The following is an 18,635-nucleotide window of genomic DNA, read 5'->3' as shown; positions in this document are numbered from 1 at the left end:
CTCCCTCCAAAACCAGTAATAATTGTAATCACAACTGATTTTGAAAAAGTACACCCCATACTTAAAATATCTGATTTCACCACTTCTTTTGGCAGCAATGTGATACCTGGCCTGTTTCATCAGTGTGAATAGTGAATGGGGACAGCTTAGTCGTCAGATCAGAACTACCAGTTAATAATGTACCAAACTGGTTTGTTTATGTGGAATGCAAGAAAGAAGAGAATGAGGTCCAGGGACTATAAATAGATTATCTATGCCATCAGTGAACACCTGTAACAGGAGCCAGTTAGAGTTGCTTAGACAGCATGCAAAGTTTACTGGATTGCACACTAAAAACACAAGAGATGCATATTTTAGTGTTGATCTGGTGATTACTCATTTTAGACATTCTTGGGCTAGAAGGGAATTCTGCTGGGCTTTTCCAGGTGCATAGGTGAACTTCAATGAATGATGAAGAATGAATTCATTTCATTAGAACAGATGGATAAAGAGCAATACTGTACTCAGATTATCTACTCTTAGTTGTAGTCTGATTTTTAAAGGAGCTATTTAAGGTGCTGAAAAGTAACCCCCAAATAGGTTTCAGCAGTTCAGATAGCTCCTTTAAAATCTAGGTTAAAACCCAGAATGGATTCACTACTGTACTGTGAAGCTGCCACCCTCTTATGTGGGTGGAGGTACACTAGTACTATACTGGCAGAATGGCTGCTGGATCTCATGCATCTACAGGCTGAGAAGAGAATAAACACAAAATGCAACATATACAATTGGCATTAAAAATTTGTGGCCCCTGGGAAACTTTACAAACCCCAAGCAGATGAAAATGTCCACATGCCATGAAGACACAGAGGGTGCCACCCTATGAAAATCAAGCCAGGGATGTGTCTCTCATGCCATCAGTGAACAAGAAATATAAAGAAATACAGCCACAAGAAATACAGCCCAGGGAACATGGCTGTTCTGTCTCCAGAAATACACAGGCATGTGTGGGTGTTCACTAGGTCCAGGTCTCACAGAAGGCAAAGCATCTACCTTTACCCCATCTCACAGAAGTGAGATATAACATCAGGCATCAATGTATAACACAGGGACTTTGTGGTGCAGTTTGTAAGGCAGGCACGAACATGCTCAGAGGTTTTCTAGTTTCAATCCACACTGAGTGGGAGAAAGGCATAAAACCAGGCAGCTGCAACAAGCAAAGGAATTCCATAGTACTGTTCATTAAAACAGGTAGAAACATGCTTTCACACTTGCAGCTTCAAAACCACACAGGATGTTTTGGGATTTTTTTCCTGCCACAGCTGCAATAGGATTTACTGCAGTGCCAACCAAGTTCATAGGTGGGCCTTACCATCTCTTTGTTGCTATTACCTGCTCCTCCAATAGGACCGTTGTGGATTACTTGAGAATTAGACATTCATGAGTATTGTGTCAGTCAGAATGCTTCTAGTGCATTTGTGTGTGTCTGGCCCATTACCAACATGCAGCTCAGTCCCCCTCCAATAGCTTCAAAATCCCAGACTCCAGGAGCAGGAAATTACCTACCCCCTAAATCAGACATAAAGAACTCAGAACACCACCCCCTCCCTACCATACAAATCATAAATAGATTTTCAGTCACTTCCAGGTTGTGTTTTCAAATGATTTACAGGTGAAATTACAATTCTATGGCCAATTCTACAGTTGAAAATGGAGGGAAAACTGGTGCCCACCAGAATTATCCACTTCCGTTCCCATGCTACCAATCAAAAGATGTTATGCAGCTATTCTGTGTTGCAATGATAAAACACAAGACAGGGTATAAACTGTTTGTTTGATATCTTCCCCCTCTCCCAGTATGGAACCTGAGGTTGTTTATAGTGTAAATGAAAAACAATTTTGATGTCATTTCTACTTACAGATAAATTTTATTAATTAGTTAATGGAAAAATAACAACTCCATGTGAAAATATCCAGAGTAGCCTTTCCAACAATGTTTTCCTGCTTGTCACATTCATACATTATATTTTTATATCTTTAGATTAAGTACTATAAAAGGAAGTAGTCCTAATACCACTTTTGACAAATACCACCAAGAGAAGGAATGTTTGTGAAATTCTCCCACACTTTTAGTTGTCTTATTAGATTACTGGAAAGAGCTGGTCCACTTATAACACAATGGACCTAATCAGGAAGTTTGCACTGGCCAAGCAGATGAAGAAGTGAAACTAGCTTCTAATGGAGCTGTTTGACAGTGGAACACACTCCCTGGAGTATGGTGGAGTCTCCTTCTTTGGAGGTTTTTAAACAGAGGCTAGGTAGCCATCTATTGCTTTGACTGTGTATTCCTGCATAGCAGGGTTTTGGGCTTGATGGCTCTTGGGGTCCCTTCCAACTCCATAGAGTTTACCACACAGGACCGAGGGACGTTCTGAGAATGGACCGGGAGGAGCAGGAACGAGTAGGGGACGGATTTCATTGCACACTCCAGTCCCTCACTCGTTCCGTTCCCCCTCTCTTCTGTGCCCATTCCGTTCCAGAAGGGAATGGTTTCTGAGAACTGTTTTGAACAGTTCTCAAAAAATTGCCCCCTCTGGAATGGATTAAGAACGGAAGAGAGGGGGAACGGAACGAGTGAGGGACTGGAGTGTGTGGTAAAATCCGTCCCCCGCTTGTTCCGCACTCGTTCCTGCTCCTTCTGTTCTGTTATCAGAATGGACCGCGCAGGAACAGTGTGGCAATCTCCTAGGATTCTATGAATAAGTTACTCTGCTCTACAGTTTTAAGGGGGTTTCTGTTATATACATTAATAGGCTTTATCACTGAATGATTAAACTTGATGTAGGCCTAAGTGCCCTAAAAGCACCCAATCCCATCTGACTTTGGAACTAAGCAGAATCAGCCCTGGTTAGTACTGTCAATAAATGCTGTATGCTATATTTCAGATGAAAGAACTGGCAAAACCACCTCTGAGTATTCCTTGCCTAAGAAAACCTTATGCAATTCATGGAGTCACCATAAGACGACAAGTCACTTGAAGTGATAGAAACACATGTCATGCAAGACCATGGTAAGGTTTTGGATTCAAACTATCACCTGCTTCAGCTACTGTACCTCTCATTTTTCTGTGAACAGTTGATCTAGAAGGCACATCTGTGAACAAGGGTTGATGAATGTCTGACTGGCAACTTTCAACTTTTTTTTGTAATTCCCTTTTTTGACCAAACTGCATGGAACCTGGTGTGAAATAAATGTTGGTTCTACAACTTTGGTTCATCAAAATCATATGTGAAATGATTAATGTCATCCCTGACAATGCCAGGCAAATCCCCTAGGTTTTCTATAAGCTAAGATGGGGAATGTACTGTTCCCTTTTTTCAGGCCCTAAGACACTCAGTACACCCCCAAAGTTCCCCATATCTCTAAGATTTTAAAATGTGAGCTAAAAATCATGGGTTTTGTGCAAAGTATAGGTTTATCATAAGATAGAAATGCCTTGAAGGCACAAAACACACACAACAGAAAATAACAAGAAAATGGGTTTTGTTGTTGTGTGCCTTCAAGTCATTTCTACATGACTATACTAAGCTGGCTCCCTTAAAAAGATTACTAGCACAAAAAACTCTTTCTTGTGTAGAAAACATGTGTGTGCACACAACTCCTCTCCCCCCATCCCTGTTTTCCTCCGCAGAATAATTCCTCCCTAGCATTTTAGATATTTAAATATAGGTAGAGTACTTCCTAGGAAGATTTGTTTTCTCCCACAGCAAGGGGGAAAAACCTACAGTAATGATTTGACCTCACATTTGAGGATGAAATAACAAAGTATTTACATCTCTACACTAAATCATTGAAACCATTGCAAAAATACACCCAAATGCATCACTTTGGTTTTATTTGCTCTTCCCTCAATCACCAATCCCCTCCAATTAAAAGATGACCAAACTTAAAGCAAAAGCAAGACTAGAAGGGGTTTCCATTTTTTATTTAGCTTAATTTCTAGCATTGGAGTTTATCACACGTGAGGAACTTCTCTTAATTTCGAATGAAAAGAAAGTGGGGCCAGAACGCATTCACATGAATTCACTAGTTCAGCGAATTTATGTGAAATAAAAAAATAGCATGCCATTACCCAAAATTGCATGTGGTAGTCTATCACGCAATAACATGAAACCCCATGATTGCGTTCAGATTGCCATTGGATTACACTTCCAATTTCCCTTGTCTGATAAACTTCATTGATGCAAGTACACAAGAGTAAAAATGGCCCCCCTCCCAGTGCAGTTGTCTTTCACTGCTCTAAACACATGTAAGGACAGGAATGTTCAAAAGGTATTATAGAAGGTAGAGAGCCAGAGTGGCATAGTGGTTTGAATGTTGGACCACAACTCTTGAGACCAGGGTTTGATTCCCAACTTGGCTATGAAACCCACTGGGTGGCCTTGCACAAGTCACATGCTCTGAGCCTCTGGGGAAGTCAATGGAAAACCTCTGAAAAAATCCATACAATAGGTTCACCTTAGGGAAGCTATAAGTTTGAAATGACTTGAAGGCACACAACAACATCCTTAGGAATGCTGGCCTGGCTAGGTATTTTTTGTCAGACCAATTTCTTGTTACTGGTCAGGGAACTACTTCTTTATGGGAATCAATTGTTGGCTTGGAATGTGAAGCCCCTTACCTTGAGAAGGTGAGTGCCTTCCTCTATGATGAGGAAAGGCTGACAGAAGGGCTCTGGTTGGCCAATAAAGGTATCACTAATGGATTTAGAAGGTCTCTATGTGAAAGATAACAGCAGAAGTATTGTGGGACAATAGGAAAGGATGATCCTATATAAGAATAATGGCTTTAGCAGGCTAACTCAAAAGTCACAAAATAGCATCCAAGCTCATGACCTCTAAATTGGTCATGAATACAGATATAATGACATTTTTCTTATAGCCTACATGGGGCACCTTTGCTTTTTGTTTGATTAAAGTGACATTTCCATTTGAGACAGTGGGTTGCAAATTAAAAGCATCAGAGATTAGGGGTTGGGCTGCCTCTATGGGAATGTAGTTTGCTGAAAGGAGGGATTTGGTGCCTATAGAAATGCTTAAACTATTTGTCTCTAATTCTCCACTACTCTGATTTGTAAAGCAATGAAGTATTATAAAAACTGCACCATTGCTCTCCAGTTACCTGTCTCCAAACTGTGATAGTACTGGTCCCAGGAACATCTCACCACCTGAGGAAGTTAGGATCATCTGATACTACAGTATTTTGCAAATTATAGAACCACGCTCCCCGGTGTTGGGATGGTGCTCCCATCTGCATTGGGAGACAGCTGTCCCATAGCTGTGTCTCCTCCTCAAACAACCCACCTTATAAGGAGTGCAGCCCCACCCCCCACCCCCGAAATGGTAATTTCTGATTTCTACCAGAAGGGATGCATCCAGCTTGGGCCCAGGATACCTGAAGGACCGCCTCTCCCCATACATTCTGCCCCGCACCCTCAGAACTTCTGGGCAGCAATTACTTAGGGTTCCTGGGGCCAAACTCTCCTCCACAACGAGGAGGACGTACTCCATCGTTGCCCCGACCCTTTGGAACACGCTGCCCACAGAGCTCCGCTCAGCCACCTCCCTGGCCCAGTTTAGAAGGGATTTAAAAACCCTTCTATTTCAATTGGCATTCCCCGAGTGAAGACCTGGATGGCCTCCCTCTCTTTGCTGACGGCAAGTCGGATGGCTGACCGAGGGGTTTTTTACGATTGTTTTAAATTGCTTTAATTGTATGTACTGCTTTTACTATGTATCATGTAATGTATGTATAAATTTTTTACTATGTTGTTCACCGCCCTGATCAATGGAAGGGCGGTATATAAATAAAAGTTTTATTATTATTATTATTATTATTATTATTATTATTATTAATTTTCTTTAGCTGCACACACTATGACAAGCATTAATAGGGGCCTCTTGAGGGGTCCTTAGGATTCCCCTGCAGATGATAATAATAATAGATTTTATGATGTCCTTGCATTGCACCCAGATAAAAGAAAATAGCAGAATGCACCTTTGCTGATTCTCCCATCACAGTTTCTGACACAGAAATGACCATGGTCTTCAGTGTTTACAAGGTGGGTTGCAGAGGGGTTTGTTTGTTGCATGCTTGGAACAGAATTTTGACTACGATAACAACCAAAAAGTGAGTTGCAATAGAACAAGTCCAGTTTACACCATTGTAATTCACTTACAGGATGCCAGCTCCTGTTTTTTTTATTTTTTATTATTATTTCTGATGTAAAATGGATGCACCATCTTTTTTGTGGCAAAAATGTCATTGTCTGTGTGGTGTGGAAGTCCCATATGGAAAAGTAAGTGGTGAAGCAAGACAATGAGGAGAAATGTAGATAATGACATTTGTGGTAGATATGAAAGGAGAGAGGAAGCCAATTGAGAGACCTGAGGAAAAGCCTGACATGGATAATGAAGCGGACATGGTGGATAATCTTGACAGCAGGGTATTGAAAATGATACATACAATTTTCAGATTCTTTGCTTTCTGTATAAACAACCTTATATCATTCAGCTGATGGAATCAAATTGTGACTAACTTTAAAAAGAAAGAAAGAAAGAAAAGATCCATATAGCCTTTGACACTGGCTGGTTGTTAGATTTTAATGGCCATTTCAGGGGCTCTGAAATACTGCAATTTATTTGACCATTGGGCAGATTGCAGCCTGCTTTTGTGACTGTGAGTTTTATACTTTAAGATGAAATATAAGAATGCATAGACTATGATGCTTAAGGTAGTCCTGACGATTAGATACTGAATGAAGCTAGAAAGATAAGCAAGTACAAAACCAAATAAATCAAATAGTAAGGAACAGGGAAGAAAATGCACATCCTCTGAAGTTTTTGGTGAATCTTGGTGAGTTTTCTGTATGAATCTAATAATTTGTTTTTCCTAGCTGTTTGAATGCTGAATTCCTTGAGGTTACAGTTTAATACCATCTTCTGACAGTATGTTGGGAGGGGGAGTTTAGAATTTGAAACAGGTTCTTTTTTTAAAAAGAGATGTGGTACTCTTTATTCTGTGATAGCCTATTCTACCTTAAAGGGCAAAGGCAGAGTACTGCATAATCCCCCCTCTGTCCCCCCTCCCAAGTCCTCCTCCTCCTTTCCTTCCAGCTCTTCCAGCACAAACCAAACTGGAACTAACTTTCCTTTTTGAAGCTCTGCTGGAATTCAAAAATGCTGTAATGGGTTAATTTATTAATTCACTAAGCTCCCAGGCAAGCAGTGTCTATCGAAAGTTTGCAGCACACATCAAGGTGCAGGCTAAACAAGAGGGAAAAGAAATTAAATTTAGAACTCAATTGACAGTGCTTCGCATCAGTTGTTCCTAGGAAGTAAGATGCATATTATGCCCTGAGTCAGAGATTAAAATCCCTCCCTTTTTAAGGATTGGTGTGATGCATAAAATCCAGATTCCATATATTTATCTAGTTTAATATAAAGCAAAGAACAATCACATTCAGGAATGGTGGTTCAAAGAGATTTGGGGCCAATTCAAGAAATGTTTCTCCAAAATTTAGGATCTAAATCAACCAGACTCCGGGACTTCCGGTGTTATGGCAGGTGCGAGAAGCCTCCTCTCAAAGACAGTCTGAGAGGGGCTTGCAGATCCCAGGTTTAAAACAAAGCTAACAACGCGAAAGACGAATCAAGGAGCTCCCCAGACAGGGGAGAAGAAGAGGGGCTCAGCGGGTACCTCCGCAACTCTGAGGCGTCCGAGGGAAAGCGGCAAGAAAAGCGGCCGGTAAGGAGACGCAAAGAGAATGGAGGTCTGAGCAAGTAAGTACCGGGATTGGGCAGCCGCGATGCGGCAGAAGCACCGCTATCACTGCCCTTGTTAAAAATTACTTCGCAACTGTAATAAAGACTCTGATCTTTTTGGGAGATCAACCCTTTTCTTTAGATCCTTAACGGCACCATGAGCTCTCCAAAGTAATAAACACCGCGAAAGGGGAAAGGGGAGAAAGAAAGTCACATACTCAGCTGTTTTACTGCTTCGGGAAGCGGCTCCTCACCCCCCCGTTCTTGACTGTGTCAGCGTCTTTAAGAGGCTTGGAGAGACCTACTTTGATTTCCCCTGGGCTTTCCTTATGGTGGAATTATTTATTTAAAACGGATCCTTCCTTACTATACTGTGTTGCTGCCTTTGCTTCCCATTCGGAATAGAGTAACACCTTCCCAGGAAACTCAGCTAGCAAGGCTTGAGCTGAAGGGAAGCTTGCCGGTTCACCATTTTGACGCTGTGGAACTTTAGGTACATTACTTCTGGAATTATTAGGAGCTACTGTTTGGACCCTTATTCAAAATACGAGAAAAGAAAATAGGATATCTTGCTGTGCAAAACTCAGTGTGTTTTGGGTTTTTTTTTTGAGATAAAGAATTACAAGGATTAGACTGGATTGTGCTGTGAATTAGCTGGGGAATCTCTCAAAGCAAGAATGGACACATGTGTCTGAGAAACGCTGGAGGAGACTTACTTCTGTGGTGACCAAATTTGGAGAAGGGGATATAAGAAGAAGAAGGAGATCTGCTTTTTTTAGGTGGACATTATACCATACTAATTAATTTAGGTGAATAAACAACTTCTATATTTTGTGAAAACATATATATACTATTGTAACATTATAGCAACAATTTAAACTCTCTCCCCAACCTTTACAATAGCAACAAGTATATGTAACTAAACCCTTCCATTGATATCTCACTAGAAACATTGTATTTAAAGTAATGTAATCACATTTCAACTCTCTCTCCCTTAAAATTGAGAGGATAGTACATTACAGGTTCCTCTGTCTCCCTTTGCTGCAATAGTAAGTTAGTAAAAAGAGCTAAGGCAAATTGTTTTTTCCTCTTAAGTAAGGCTAAAGCAATATTAATTAGAGAAGACACGTTGTTCCTGTTGTTGAGGTGTTTTATTCATTTTTACTTTTGTGGGGTTCCCCCCCCCTTTTTTTTTCTTTTCGTTTTTTTCTTTTTCTTTTTTTCTTTTCTTTCTTTCCTTTCTTGTTTTTGTTTCTCTCTCTTCTTCTAACCTTTTCTCTTTTCTTTTTTTTCTTTTTCTTCGTGTCTTTTTTCCCCCCTCTTTCTTCCCATCTCCTTTTCCTTTTCTTCCTTTTCCCCCCTTTCCTTCCCTCTTTATCTACTGCAATAGCAAGATATATTCTCTTTTCTCTTCTGGGATAGCAGTAGAGCAATACTGAAGAGCTGCAGATATAATCTGAACCTCTTTGTAGACAACAGTAAAAATATTGATTACATTTTTGTTGCAATAGAGGTAGGAGGAGTAGGGATATATAAGCAGAGATTCTTTTTTTTTTTTTTCCTTCGCTTATGGTCTTGCTACTTACTTTCTTCCAAATTCCTCCCTTGAACTATTATAAAGCGTAGTGTATATACTGTTAACCTGAACTAGTCGGCTATAGACCAGATACATGCTACATTGAATATCAGATAACGGTTACTGACTCCTTCTGTTTGTATGTCTGGTCTTTCCTTTTCCTCATTGGGTAACGAATAGAAAAGAGGGCAAACAAGAAGTGAATTGATTGACTAAACTATCGTTTTCTCTTATGTGTTGGATTAATTAAATAAATGGGGAAGATAATAACGGGGTAAGAATAGTTATTAATCTTAGACCAGAAGTATTTAAGAGTGAACCTTCTATATCTTCTACTATAGATAAGGCCTTCATAAACATCAAACAATAGAATACTAGTTAAAAAGAAGCTTACTTCCACAGTGGTAGTATCCAAAGATAATACCCAACATTAAAATTAGTATTGCGGGAAAGTATCTGGAATAAATTAGAATTTTTTTTCTTTCTTTCTTTCTTTTTTTCTCTCTGCTTCTTTTTTCCCTTTTTCGCTTCTCTCTCTTCTTTTTTCCTTCTCCCCTGTTGGGGATACTATAGCAGGGAAACAAATAACAGAGCAACCGCCAACTCAAAGAAACAGGATTAGCGGACAACAGATTGAAGCTAAACATTTTAGAAGGCATAGAGATGATGACGACTAGGAGAGAAAAAGAAAGACAACAACAGGCTGCAGTAATGGCAAGCCAAAGAAGAATGTCCAGCTCTGACCCAAATTTTGGACTTTTGGAAGAAATGAAAAGATTACACACGGAACTCAAAAATGAGATCTGGGAATCAAAGGAAGAAACAAGACAGGAAATCAGGGAGTCGAGAGAGGAAACGAAGAAAGAACTGAAATATGAAGCAAGTAGAATAAGGCAAGATTTGGACAAACTAAATAAAGACATGGAAAAAATAACAGGAAATATAGAGAAATTATATCATAAAACAAGAAAGATGGAGGAAAGGATAGAAGATCTAAACAAATACCAACAGGAAGACCAAGATGCCATTTTGAGACTGGAAATTAAGCAAAGAGAAAAATGCATCAAACTAAGAGGCCTTCCAGAACAAGCTCACGAAAACTTATACGACTTCTTGATTCCTTAACTAGCTAAATATCTTGACATGCCGGTGCAACAAATGTTTGGAGAAATCGATAGGCTGTACCGCATAAACTCTAATACTGCGAGAACAAAGAAGCTTCCGTGCGACGTGGTGTTATACTGGGTAAGGAAGCAGACAAAAGATGCATTTCTTCAGAAGAATTTCAAAACAAGATTTGTGATAAGAGGAACAGAGATCCAGGTGTTCAAAGATATTCCCGCAGAGGTGTTAAGAAGACGGAAGGATTACCAATTCCTAACAGAAGAACTGAAGAGATGTAAAATACCATTCAGGTGGGAAGAATTAGAAGGACTCTCTCTAACATGGAATCAAAAAAGATATAGATTGAACTCGCTAGAAAAAGCTGGAAATTTTTGGAAAGAATTCAAAAAAGAAATGACTAAAAGATCAACACCAGGAGAGAAGAATGACAAAAATGAGAGAGAAGAAAACGAAGACCTCCAAAGACCCCCACTAGAATCTGTGATCGGAGAGGAGAAGGGGGGGGGGGAGATGGGAGGAGGAGGAAAAGGGTAATACTCCGGAAGAGGAGGAGAACAGAGAAGAATTAAGAGAGGTGGAGTAGGAGATTGGAAGACTGAGAAGTGATTAATAAACTGAATAAATTTCCTTTTTTTTACCTTTGCACTCTCTCTTCTTTTTGTATACAGTCCGAATAGAATTCAAAAATCAGTATAACTTGGAAACCACAAGAAAAAAAATTTTTCTTTTCTTTTTTTTTCTTTTTATTTCTTTTTATTGATTTTTTTTCTTTTTTAATTATTAACTACAAAACTGCAATATGAAATTAATAACCTGGAACATAAAAGGATTAAACACACCAAATAAAAGGAATAAAGTAAATCATTATTTAAGAAAATTAAACTGTGATATCATATGTCTGCAAGAAACACATATTAAATCCACCGAAAAAAGACTAATACGATTTAAAAATTTAGGGAATGAGTATATTTCGGCGGCTAAAAACAGAAAGAAAGGAGTGGTAATTTATACCAAAAATTATATACAGTCAAAAGAAGTCTTAAATGACCCAGCAGGACACTATGTAGGAGTTGAAATTAATTTGAATGATGAAAAATATTTAATACTAGGTATATATTGTCCACAGGACAAAAAAGGACTCTTTTATCACAAACTGCATAATGAAGTAGAAAAATTGGAAAATGACAAAATAATAATCATGGGTGACTTCAATGGAGTAGTGGAAACCTCCTTAGATAAAAAAATCAGCAAAAGAAATTAAAAATAATCAAGGTGTACTCCCCCATTCCTTTTTTGATTTGATAAAAAGCTATTACTTGAAAGATGTATGGAGATTAGAAAAAAAAGGGAACAGGGATTTACATTTTACTCAAACAGACATCAATCACTTTCCCGTATCAACATGATTTGGGTACCTTCATCGCTATGCAACGTGATTAAGTCAGTAGAAATACAACCAAGATTGATTTCGGACCACAACCCTGTAATTGCGACTTTCTCTCCCAAAACAAGAACAAGTAATTGGAGGTTGAAAGACTATATTATTCAAAATAAAGAAGTTATAAAAAGAACAAAGGAAGTAATAATTAACTATTTCAAAGAAAACACTTCCCAGGATATCAAATTTAAGAGTGTCTGGGATGCTGGGAAAGCAGTAGTGCGGGGTTTTTTAATCAATCAAGAAGCTTATTTGAATAAAAAAGAAAGGGAAAAGGAACAGAAGCTAGTCAATCTAATAATAGATAAAGAAAAAGAATTGGAAACACATCTGGGAGACTCAAGAATATTGGAAGAGATTGATTTGTTGAAAAAACAGAAAATGAACAAAGATACAGTAGAAATTAGCAGAAAGCTAAAAACTTTAAAACAGAAAAATTTTGAACAAGCCAACAAAATTAGTAAAGGAATGGCAGAGATGTTGCGGAAAAAACAGAATAAGAAAAGAATAGTTGAATTAAAAATAGAAGGCAGAACGGTAACCAAAGAAGAGGATATAAAAAAGGGATTTACGCAATATTTTTCAGAGATTTATCAAGGCCAAGAAATAGATGTAAAAAAAATTCAATATTATCTAAAAGATGAGAGAGATAAATCCATAAAACCAAACAAGAATCAATTAGAAGACTTAAATAAAGCGATCAGTTATATGGAAGTAAAGATGGCAATTGATAGATTGAAAAACGGGAAATTTCCCGGCCCTGACGGGTTTACTGTACAATACTATAAAACCTTTAGAGATGAATTATGTGCTCCCTTACAAATTATGTTAAATTCTGTACTAAAGGAGGGGATTCCTGAAACTTGGAAAGAAGCAGACATAATACTAATTCCGAAAGAGGGAAGAGATACTAAAGATGTCAAAAATTATAGACCAATTTCGCTTCTGAACATCGATCACAAAATTTTCGCAGCAATTCTGGCAGATAGATTAAAAAAATTCCTAAAGGATAACATAGACAATGATCAGAAAGGATTCCTTCCCCAAAGACAAATTAGGGAAAACACAAGATTAGTATTAAATATAATGGAATTTTATGAAAAGCATAACGACAAAGAATTAGGCTTACTGTTCTTAGACTTGGAAAAAGCATTCGACACAGTACACTGGAAAACACTTTTTGAAATTTTGGGAGAATTGGAATTGGGCTCTAAATTTATAGGATGGATTAAAGAGATTTATAAAGATCAAAAAGCTAGAATCATTGTGAATGGTGAAAAAACAAATCATATTACAATTAACAGAGGTACAAGACAAGGCTGCCCCCTTTCTCCACTACTGTTTATAACCATAATTGAAAGACTTATTAAAAGAATCAAGAACAACGATCAAATTCAAGGTGTAAAAATCAGGAATTATGTATACAAAGTGAGAGCCTTCGCTGACGATTTGGCGATTTTTCTAAATGACCCCTGCAAAAGTGCAACAGAATTAATAAAAACAGTGGAAGAATTTGGAGAAATAACAGGTTGTAGGCTAAATAAAGATAAATCAATGACCATTACCAAAAATATGTTTCCAGAGAGAGAAAGAAAATTATCAGAAATGTTAGGAATAAAAACAGGAAAAAAAGCCAAATATTTAGGAATAACAATCTCTAGCAACCTGAATGAATTATTTGATATCAACTACAAAAAAACATGGAAAGAAATTAAGTTGAAATTGGAAAAATGGGGAAAATATAAATTGTCACTTATGGGGAAAATCGCAGCAATTAAAATGGTTGTCCTTCCCAAAATCCTTTATTTATTTCAAACACTACCAATTGTAATTAAAGATAAATTTTTCAAAATTTGGCAAAGAGATTTAAGCAACTTTATTTGGCAAAAAAAGAGACCCAGAATTAGACTAAAAATAATGCAAGATTCGGTGGAGAGAGGTGGTTTAGGCTTACCTAATTTAAATCTATACTTTGAAGCATGTAGTTTAATGTGGATTAAAGAGTGGATATTGCTAAAAGATGATGAATTACTAGAGATAGAAGGAGATAATTTAAGATTCGGGTGGCACTCATATCTAGGATATGACAAGATAAAAGCAAACAAAGAATTTAACTTACATCATATCAGAAGGTCACTGGTTAAGGTATGGAATAAGTACAAACCCAGAATTATGGCAAAACTCCCTCTCTGGTTTTCCCCACAAGAGGCAATCCAAAGAGTCGAAACTAGGCAAAAAACAGATTGGCTAACTTATGCAAAGTTATTAAAGAAAGACAAAAAAGGAAAGTTGGAACTCAAAACGCAAAAGGAACTTTATGAGGAGAATATAAATCTAGATTGGTTTAAGTACTGGCAGTTAAAAGAAAGATGCAAATCAGACTCTAAAATAACAGATTTTGAGGTTGAGCAAAGCGAATTTGGAAAAATAATAGGAAAAGAAAACCCAAAATGGATAAAAGAATTTTACAAATTATTGCTAAATTGGCATCTAGAAGACGAAATAATAAAAGAAAATATGATACAGTGGGCAAAAATTTTTGGCTATTCAATAAATTTGGACAGATGGGAAGCAGTCTGGAAAAAAAAGACTAAAATACTCGGCTTCACAAAATTTGAAAGAAAGTTACTATAAAACATTTTTTCGATGGTATTTGACACCAGAAAAGATATCAAAAATCTATAAATCAACAAATAATCTATGCTGGAAATGTCTAAAAGAACCTGGAACTCTATACCATTGCCTTTGGTCGTGTAAACTAGTCAAAAACTACTGGAAAAAAATACATGAGACAATCAACTCAATTCTACCAATAAAAATAAAATTCCTGCCTGAAACTTTTTTACTAAATATGTGGGAAGAAGAAGCAGACAGAAAGTATGGGAAGATCTTGTATTACTTGATTTCAATGGCGAGATTGGCATTAACACAAAAATGGAAAGGGAAAAGGATCCCTAGTAAAAAAGATTGGTTAATTAAAGTATATGAGGCCATCGAAATGGATAAATTGACTAAACTACTGAGAGATCAAACTCTAGAAGAAGTAGATGAAGAATGGGATAAAGTCCTAAAATGTCTAGCTAATGAATGGGAAAATATAGCAATAGTTGGCTTCAATAAACAATAAATAACGGAGAAAACTTTTATACTATATTTATAGCAGATTACAAGATTTGGAGAGTAAAAGGGAAAAAAAAGCTTTAAAATCAGGAAGATCTAAAACAAATAATGAAAGTGGAAAGGTACAGATGTAATACGTAAAGGATCAACTAATAGGAAGCAGTAAGATCAAGTATAATCGGGAACCAAAGAATAGATATGCATACTACCGCTGTGGATGGATTTTTGGGTGAAATAAAAGTAAAACAGAACAAGAAGGAATTTCAAAAGGGTAGAAAAATTAGAACAACTATACCCATCAAGATCAGAGAGAGAAGTCCTGTAAGAATGAGATGAGAGAATGAGAAGATGGAAGAAGAAGGAACGAATGAGGGTAAAGTAGGTGATGGAAGGTGAGTGTAAGTAGTAAAGTAGGAGAGGTGAAGGGGGGTAGAGGAGGACGAGAAGGAGGGAGGATGAGAGGTGAGAAAGATGAAGTAGGAAGAAGGGAGGGAGATACAAGAAGTAGAAAGTAGAAGGTACAATAGGGGGAGTTGAATTTGAGAAGGAACAGGTAGTAAGAAGGTGAGTAGAGTGGTAAAAAGAAGAAGGAGAAACAACAACATCAAAGAAGAGGAAAGAAGGTGAAAGCAAGGCAATATCCACAATCTATTATCGAAACAGGGGAAGTAAAGCAGATGAAATATATATATTGTCAGGCTACACAGTCCTTCCCAACATCTCTTTTCCCCAGCTTGTCTTGCTTGCTTGTTTATGATTCGCTCGCGCTGCCAAAGGTCCCTCATGTATAAAATGTGTGCGCCGATGCTGTGACGTATGCTTGTCAATATTGAATGTGTTTTTAATTTTCAATAAAAGTTTAATAAAAAAATTTAAAAAAATAAATAAATCAACCAGACTCCAAACAACATAATATGGGTTATGACTATTGCCTTGGGTTTGGGCAATTACTGGTTCCAGAACTGAATCAAGCTGATTCAGGCCTGTTACAGACTGCCAAAATAAAGCTGCTTCGGGTCTCTTTGGAGATATGCTATTTAAATGATGCATGGGTCCTAAGAGTCCGGAGGTCGCGCCAAAGCCACACTCCATTCCTAAGCACTGGAGTGCAGCTTTGGTGCAGCTTCTGGATTCTTAGGATGCATGCATCATTTAAACAGCATACCTCCAAAGAGACCTGAAGCAGCTTTATTTTGGCAGTCTGTAACAGGCCTCAGTCAGCTTTGGGCACTGTTCAAACTAAAGTGAGGGTCCTAGAAAATGGATCAGATTCAAATCTTTAAATTCATGAAGATTTGATAGCAATTTTGATCCAGAGCAATGGAAAAGTGATAGTGTGGCTTCAAAAACCAACACATAAAGGAAGGATTGGGGATGGTGTAGTTTTGTGACTGGCAGATCTAGCTTCTAACAGCAGTCAGTCATTTCAACAGGGGTCACTGTGATGTCAAGGACTTGTATTAAGAAATATTGTTTGATTTATTGATTGTTTATTAGAGTACAAGGTTATGAATTTTGGGAGGAAGAAGAGAATGGAATGTTTGAGTGAATGCTGATGGGTGGAATGTGTGAGAGGATTTTTATAAGGCTGGTGAATGACAGTTGAGAGTTAGATAAGGGTTTCAGTTAGATTAGGGTTGGAGTAAGAGAAAGGAGTTTGAGTTGAGTGGTTAGTAAGGGTCTGAGCTTGAGAGGAGTGAGAGAGAAAGTGTAGTGTTCTAAATGTAATAAATAATATGCTATGTTATGCTTAACTTCTATAAATAAAGAATCATTTTTGTTTTTATATCCTTTTGGCCTCTGGAAAGGCAATCTATCTGAGAGCTTTGATTCAGATAAAGTGTCTGTGGGGACAACACTGAATACAGAGAGGAGGTGTCCATTGAGGACATAATAATAATAATAATAATAATAATAATATGATTTATTTATATGCTGCCCAATCACTAGGAATCCGGGCAGCTTACAACAGAGGAATAATACAAATTAAGCAATAACAATAAACATGAAATAAAAGAGATATAATATAGCAGCATATTAAGATCATGATCGACAATAGCAGTATATTTTGCTTACATCTTCATAAGTACTCTGAAAGCATTCAGATGGTTCCCACAGCTGCTGTCCCACAGGAGGACAGGGAGAAGTCCTTACACTGTAGCGGAGATGGAGATCTGGGAAAGCCCAGAATAATTGCAGTGAGCACTATGGAAGTCTTCACATTTAGTGGGTTAAAGGTAGAAACTCCAGATTTGGCCACAGTGATGGGATTGCCTGAGAGGAAGTCTCACAACTGGTGTCATTGTGGGGTTGCTTGGATGAAAAACCTTACAGTCAGTAGAACAGGGGTAGAAAAAACCCACACCAACCCTCTTTGGATGCAAGTTAAAATAATACATTGCAGAACTGACCTATTGTTCAGAGTCTTTTGCTAGTCCTTTCTCCCAATAGCAGGAACATTTAAGATTATTTGGTGATGTCTGTGGAACTTGAAAATGATCAAATCCTTCTGTTTCTACCATTAGCCTTGTTCACACAAACTATATAAGTATTAAATAAAGATATGAGGAACATAATATGCTAACCTCATTCCCTCCATAATCACTTTGTTCATGTGAAAAGTAGCAAATCTGAAACAGAGTTCTTAGAATTACAGAATCATAGAGTTGGAAGAGACCACAAGGGCCATCCAGTTCAACCCCCTGCTATGCAGGAACTCTCAATCAAACCCCCAACAGATGTCCATCTAGCTTTTGTTTAAAAACCTCCAAAGTTGGAGACTTTACCATTCTCCCAGGGAGTGTGTTCCACTGTTAAACAGCTCTTACTTTCAGGAAGTTCTTCCTAATGTTGAAGTGGAATCTTTCCCCCTCTAGCTTGCATCCATTGTTCTCTGTCCTATTCTCTGGAGCAGCAGAAAACAAGCTTGTTCCATCCTCGATATAACACCCCTTCAAATACTTATACAGGGTTATCATATCACCTCTTAACCTCTTCTCCAGGCTAAACATTGCCAGCTCCCTATGGCTTTCCTCATTAGGCATGGGTTCTTGTATCCATGAATGCTTCCACATAATTTAGACCTTGTTTGCACCAGAGTATTAGCATGTACAGAGAGCCTGCACACATTCAACAGTTTATCCATTTTAGGCTGACTGTTTTTGTCACAAGCAAAGTAATAGCCTGAAAAAACCCACAAAACTATGGATGCCAGTTGTGAAAGACTACGACTTCACAAAATAATAGCAGATGGGGTTGAATAAGTGATCCAATTCTGATGAACATGGGGGTGGGGGTGGGGGAGGTATACCCATTTGTTGATTTCCAAAGCCAAGAAGAGGCATGAAATGTCACCTGGATCTGCCAAGGAATAATAAAGTTAGCTGAAGGATGCCTTTAAAGCACACACACTGCAATTCTCAAACAGCTCAATGGTGGGGAAATGGTAAAACAAACAAAAAAAAAAAACAATTTCCAAACTCAGAGATAGATCAGTAGACATCATTTTTCTCAAATTTCTGTCCTGATGGCAGGAGCCTTGTTAGGCTTTGTATATCCTTGGAGCCTTCTGATA

The sequence above is a fragment of the Sceloporus occidentalis genome, unplaced genomic scaffold (genome assembly GCF_023333645.1).
Source record: "Sceloporus occidentalis isolate IW3139 unplaced genomic scaffold, rSceOcc1.0.p SCAF_2, whole genome shotgun sequence".
Taxonomy (NCBI): Eukaryota; Metazoa; Chordata; class Lepidosauria; order Squamata; family Phrynosomatidae; genus Sceloporus; species Sceloporus occidentalis.
Note: the sequence above shows the minus strand (reverse complement) of the source record.